Here is a 6,641-nt window from a genome sequence, read left to right as displayed (position 1 = left end):
GATGGGTGGTGGCACACCTGTAGGACTGGGTGGTGGCACACCTGCAGGGCTGGGTGGTGGCACACCTGAAGGGATGGGTGGTGGCACACCTGCAGGGATGGGTGGTGGCACACCTATAGGACTGGGTGGTGGCACACCTGCAGGGATGGGTGGTGGCACACCTGCAGGGATGGGTGGTGGCACACCTGTAGGACTGGGTGGTGGCACACCTGCAGGGCTGGGTGGTGGCACACCTGCAGGGATGGGTGGCTGCACACCTGTAGGGCTGGGTAGTGGCACACCTGTAAGGCTAGTGAAAGGACAAGCTTCTCCAAAGAAGGACATTGAGAGGGAACTGTGCTATGACACAGAAATAATACATAGAGGGAGAGATGCATGTGGAGGGCAACATGGTGTCAGGGTGAGAGTCGGTGATGGGGTTCACGGCTGAACGCAGAAGAAAGAGAAACTCCTTTATTTCCTGTTTCTATGCAGAACCCCTGAAGCTGGTGATATAAAGGGAGTTGAGAAATAAACTGCTCACATATTCTGGGAGTTGAAATCTGTGAAGATGGAACCTACTCTTGTTCAGCTTCAGGTGAGGGGGATAGGGGGATCTGCAGAGGAGGAGGGCAGAGGAGCCCAGGCTCTCCCAGTGCCAACATGTGCGCCTTGGCTTACCTCTTCTTCTGAGAGTGGCTGGAGGCAGAATCTAACCAGGTTTTCACTTTCCACCAATGTTACAGCTCCAAGACTAAGGACTGTGTTGTACACAGCAGGCACTCAAGCAATGCATACTCCATGGATAAATGTGTGAATGGGGACTGTAGGAACAGAGGGGGGTGGCGGAGCTACAGTTTCAAGGGGAGAGTGAAGAGGCTAGGAGTTCAGGAGGTAAACTGAGTCCCTGCTTTCACTGATTTGACAAACACACAGGACAAGATTGATAGAAGGGAGGGAGTGAAGGAAGAAGGGAGGGAGGGAGGGAGGGAAGAAGGGAAAGAGGAAGGGAGGAAAGAAGGGAGAGAGGAAGGGAGGGAGGAAGGGAGAGGAGAGAGGAAGGGAGGGAAGAAGGGAGGGAAGGAAAAAGGGATGAAGGAAGGGAGGGGGAAGGGAGAGAGGAAGGGAGGGAGGGAGAGAAGGAGGAAGGAGGGAAGGGAGGGAGGGAGGGAGGAAGGAAGGGCTTATTTTTGGCTCACAGGTGGAAGTCACCACAGGGAAGTCAGAGTGCGAAGAGGGCTGGCTATCTCACATTCAAAGTCAGGAAGCAGAGAAAGATGAACAGGGTTCTTGCCCACTTTGTCTTTCCCATTCAGCCTTGGACGCTGGCTGGCAGAAGGTGCCACCATAATTGGGAGGGGCTTTCCCACCTCAGCTAACCCAATCTGGAGCCCTAGGGCTTTGTCTCCTAGGTGAGGTGACTGAAGGACCTGAAGGACTGAAGGACCAGTCAGTATTAACCCTCACCCAGGGAAGGGGAAAGAGTTAAGTGACAGAAGAAAGCTTCAAGGCTCCCTGCAGCCTGTGAGGGGCAGGCCTGGGCTCCAGGGTGGGGACCCTGGGTTGGGAGGTCACCACTGTGTCCTGTGGCTATCAGGGGTGATACAATTTGTTTTACAAAGCCCTGGAGCCCTGGCCAGTCCTGGCTAGTTCATAACACTTAGGGCTACAACACCCGGGGCTTTGCGCTTCTCCCTAAAATAAAACTTTTATCTTAAAAAAGAAAAGGCATCCAACACAGAGTGTTCTGACTGCAGTGGTGTGCTGGATCTCTCCCAGTCCGAGGGGTGGGGGAGCTGTGGGCTCACTGGGGCATCTGAGGCGTGGGGGAGCTGTGGGCTCACTGGGGCATCTGAGGTGGTGTGGGGGAGCTGTGGGCTCACTGGGCCATAAAAGGAGAGCAAACCGGCTTCTCATCTTCCCTCTCCTCAGCTCCTCGGTTCTCATGTGGTGAAGACACACAGGAAATGAAGCCACAACAAAGGGCTACATAACTCTGTGAGTATTTAGAAGAGCCAGGGTGTGTAGCTATGGAAAGATGAACTTGGAGTAGAAACCCTGACATTCCAGGAGGCAAGGGGGAAAAAGGAGAAATTCTGAGGCCTTATGTCCTCTGGGGCAATCAGGCTTGTGTGGAAATCCTGGCCACAGGTCTAGAGTGAGAAGCTAGTCTCCAGGTGACCTGGAAGAAGAGCCAGCTCACCCACGGGTGGCTTCCACTTCACACCTCCTCTCCTTGGGACTCTTACGTGCTGGCTAGTGGTGAGTCTAATTCTACCAGCCCTGTACTTTTGTTACTGGAGTTGTGAGGGCCAACGTGAGTGAGGCCTGGGAAGCCTGAATGAACCAGGCTCAGCCATGTACCCTCAGTGGGTCACCTCAAAAGGTTTGTTCAAGGTGGTCACATTGACAAAAGGGACAAATAAACGGGCTCAGTGACACTTTCCACTAACTCCATCTTCGGGGTCTGACATGAGATTTAAACAGGGACAAGAGGCGGGCAAAAGCAAGCAGGCTTGGTTAAGGTATGGCCCTGCCTGTCACTGACCCCTGTCGTTGTCTTGCTAGGTGTTCTGACAGATGTCAGAACAATATCACATCTCTTCTTGAGAGGCATGCTTTCTTTCTGGCTGGCAATGACTCCAGATTTCTCATTCTCCCGTTTAGAGACAACAACTGCAAATTCCAATTCTTTGGAGTCCATTGTCTTAGTTTGTTGCTGAAGGGAGAGCCAAGTGTCTCTTAAAGATTTCATCCTTTCTGCCAGCCCTCATATACTCAGCAACAGGCTGCACTAGAGCACAGGGAACGCCCGACTATGGAAGTAGTTGTAGCCCGTGGCTTTTTAACACTGTATGATGGAAGTTTCTGTCTTGAAGATTTACCCGGTATTTCTGAAAAGCAAAACCGAACGGCCAGTGCTGGCCGGTCGCTGTGTGTGTTCCCAGGGTGGAAGCCAGGGCTGTCTGTGGGCCTCTGGCTAAGGTTTCACCCCAAGCACTCTCAGCAGTGGGAATGAGGTCACTGATTGTGCTTGGCGGGGGTGGGGAGGGACAGGAAGTGAGCTGAAAAGAAAAGGACTGGATCCAGGGCCGAGGCCAGGCCAGCTCCCCAAGCAGCAGGAAAGAGCAGGCTTTCCCAAAGCCTGCAGTGTGCGTGAGGCTTGAGGCTCACCCCTAGAGCCATGCTGGTGCAGGGTGTACGTGTGTACTCTTAACATCTGGCCAGCAAAAACCTGAGCACAGAAGCCATCTTCAAAACAACTCTGACCTCTAGACATGAAACGTGCAGTCTTGGCTTTCTGTGCTTTCAGGGTTCGTTTTGGGGGATGAAAGGTTCGAGACTTTCTTCCAGGGTGCTGTTTGCACCCCCCCCCCCATCCCCTTCAGATTCCCTGCCTTTCCAAGCTGCCTCCATCCTTTGACCACCCGACAACCGTTTGCTTCTGGCCTTTGTCTTTGCTGTGAGCTTGACTGCGCCCCCTGCTGGCAGCCCTTGCCACTGCATCGAGCTTGTGCTTAAGAGAGTTTGCCCAATTTTCTTGCAGGGCCGTGGCCACACCAACAGAGGTCGACCAGCTTTCCTCTGATGAAACTAGAAGCTTAAACGGAAGTGGGAGTGCGTTTAGCCCCGCTGAAGCAGGTTTTCTTCTGAACTGAGGCCGGCTCGCCAGAGGAAGACACAGAAAAGGGTCGGCATACAACTATTCTTTTTCAACCGAGAGATTCTTGCGTCTGTGCGAGGCCCAGAGCTTCTGAAAACCGGCTCATTTAACCTTTCCAGAGATCTTATCCAAGTCTTGGCAGCTGAAAGACGTTTTAGGTCAATATACCAAAGAGCTTTTGTTGGGATTAAATGACGAATGCCAAAATTCATTTAAAAACACGGATTCTGAATAAATGCAACGTTAGCACATTTGCAAACGGATGCAAAGCAGGCTGCTTGAGAGCCCTCCCCCACCCCCACCCTCTGTGGCCTTTGTGTAAGGGATGTTTGCCCAGTTTCAAGAATGGAAGGTCTTGGGAGCTGAGAGCTTTCTCTTCCTTTGCTGGCAAAGAGTGATATGACCTCTCAGAGTTTTAAATCGCTGATGACTGGATTGTGTGTGTCATGGAAAACCAGATTCCTTTTAGCTCAAAGTGGCACAAAAATGGGATCCCGAGGCTCAGGACTTCTACAGGAGAGTGGACTCTGAGGTCCCGGGCCTGGGGATGACCCCTGCTATAGCACGTTGTTAGGTATTCAGTAATTAAACAATAAATATTCAAGAGAAATGATTCTGCCTATGAGATCCTCGGCAATGCTCTGAGCTTTCGAGAGGCAATAAATGAAAGGTTCCTCTATTAAAAACCAGAAGATTAATGAAATCGTGACGTTCAGGCAGGAACAAAACAGCCCACAGGCTCAAGACAATGCGTGCAGAAGCAATTTGCTTCTGAAACTCAAAGCCTGGGATGCTTTACTGTACCCCAGCAGTTCTGAGAGAGAGCAAATAAATAATCTCACAGGGAAGAAAACGACGCTTTAAAACGTGGCTTTTTCTCTTCAAGAGGGAAATATGGCAGATAGAGCTGATGGCAGAGATGTATTCGAAGCTCAAAGGCGGGTGCTTTCCATTAGGAACTAGATAGTAAACACTGACTCCCCTTAGGAATCAAGTTAGACCGGCCTCCGCCCGGCGGCTGGGAGTAGCAACTAGACCTCTGGCTTCTGCCTCTGTTTTGTGATTAGAAGAAGCCTGGGTCCCGCCTCACAGCCAACTGCTACTATTCTCTTCTGAGTAGGTTGTTCACACAAAGATGTAATGACTTGACAACAGCCCCCTGACCCAGGAGTGTCTTTTTGCAACGCGCTCCTGTCCAATCAGACGTCACAACAGAAGGCTGCTGCAGAAGAGCCTGCAAGCCCTATAATAGCAACATTTTCTATTCCCACAGACAGCTGTTTTCCTTTAGTAAACAAACCCATCAGAGCGCACAGCTTAGTTGGGAGACTGACTCAAGGTGAAGGTGCCTCCTGGGGTCGGGAAGCCTAGGAAACGCCTGCCCTGAGGTTTCAGAAGAACTCTGGCAGAGGTTCAGAGTCACAGAGATAAAAATGGCCTCAGCACACACGAATCCTTTGTGACTCAAGCCCAGTGCTTTTGTCCCATTGGTCTCTAAGTATTTACTGGACTTTGGGTTGTATAGGAAACCGTGGCCTTCTCAGAAGCCACAATTCAAGGGCGAGCTGGCTCCGTGGCAAACATGCCCAAGGCCTTGGAGATCAGCAGAGGCTCTTTCAGTTCATTTAAAATGTTGAGGCTGCTGTGGGTGCCTAGCCCCAGAATTCTAGTATTCTGGTTTTTCGAAATCAGACACGAATGTGGCACACATCTTTAATCCCAGCCATTCAGCAGGTAGAGGCGGGCGGGGTCTCTGTGAGTTTGAGGCCAGCCTGGTCTATATAATGAGTTCCAGGACAATCAGAGCTATATAACAGAGAGAGACTCTGTCTATAAAACAAACAAACAAAAGCAAAAAGCAAACAAAAAAATAGAAAAGAAAAAGAGAAAGAAATCAGACTCCAAGGACGTGAAAAGTTTCAGAGGCCTGCAGCCACCTGCCGCGCATTCCTGATATTCTGACAAACATGAGGAGGTAAAGGAAGCAGGGGTCTGCTGTCTGCCCTTGTGGCAGGCCGGAGGAGGAGTGCCTTCAGCTCATTACCCAAGAATCTCTCCTCTCTCCATCGATGCCAGGCCCGGCAATGTAGTGGCTTTAATGGCTGTGACTGGGTTACTCTCTGCTCATGTAAACAATTGCCTCCCCACCAACAAGATATCAGGGTCAGGTGGGAGGCTGCCCCTCCGCTCCGGGTGCCCCTCCGCTCCGGGTGCCACTGCAACAGTCACCCCACGAGTCTGAAGTTTGGAAGGCAAAGATATGTTTTACTTAACAGGGCAGAGACTGAATTCTCCTCTGTATTTCCTTTTTCTCTCTCATTCTCTTTTAGATTTATTTATTTGTAAGATTTATTTATTACATGTAAGTCCGCTGTAGCTGTCTTCAGACACTTTTTCTTCTCTCTCTGACCCTGCTTGCTCCGGCCCAAAGATTTACTTATTATTAGATGTAAGTACACTGTAGCTGTCTTCAGGCACCCCTGAAGAGGGCATCAGATCTCATTACGGGTGGTTGTGAGCCACCATGTGGTTGCTGAGATTTGAACGCAGGACATTCAGAAGAGCAGTCAGTGCTCTTCACCACTGAGCCATCTCTCCAGCCCTCTCTGTCTCTCTCATTTACTAATGAAAAAGTGAAGCTTAGGGACTCTCCAAACGTGGAGAGTCAGTCAGAAGTTTAAGGTCTGGGCATTCATTGTTAAGATCGAAGCCGTAGGTTTACTCTGATCCCTAATGATTTGGAGAAGCAGAAGGTTAAGTTTACTGCTGAGATGCTTCAGAATGAAGACTGGATCAAAATAAGCTCCAGGCTACTAAGTCCTCCTGTGTGCGGAAGGACTCTCTGCACGTCCTCCTGTGTGCGAAGGACTCTCTGCACATCCAAATACATCTGGCCCAAAACTTAGTCCCAGAGAGATGCGGGAGAGACATTCGGAATACTTTCTATCGCAGTGCCTCCCACTGCGTGTGTGTGTGTGTGTGTGTGTGTGTGTGTGTG

The 6,641-nt window shown here is 50.6% G+C and overlaps 1 long non-coding RNA gene across 1 annotated transcript in view; it reads left to right on the top strand.

Moving 5' to 3' along the window:
- Nucleotides 1-4,256, top strand: part of LOC116087749 — a 5,956-nt gene extending 1,700 nt beyond the window's left edge. Inside the window, exons 2-4 of the long non-coding RNA XR_004117614.1 lie at nucleotides 475-577; nucleotides 1,912-1,977; nucleotides 3,527-4,256. This is a non-coding gene — a long non-coding RNA (uncharacterized LOC116087749). The remainder of the gene's footprint in view (nucleotides 1-474; nucleotides 578-1,911; nucleotides 1,978-3,526) is intronic.
- Nucleotides 4,257-6,641: the final 2,385 nt, after the last annotated feature.

The sequence above is a fragment of the Mastomys coucha genome, unplaced genomic scaffold (assembly GCF_008632895.1).
Source record: "Mastomys coucha isolate ucsf_1 unplaced genomic scaffold, UCSF_Mcou_1 pScaffold13, whole genome shotgun sequence".
Classification (NCBI taxonomy): Eukaryota; Metazoa; Chordata; class Mammalia; order Rodentia; family Muridae; genus Mastomys; species Mastomys coucha.
This window is presented reverse-complemented; position numbering and strand designations above follow the sequence as displayed.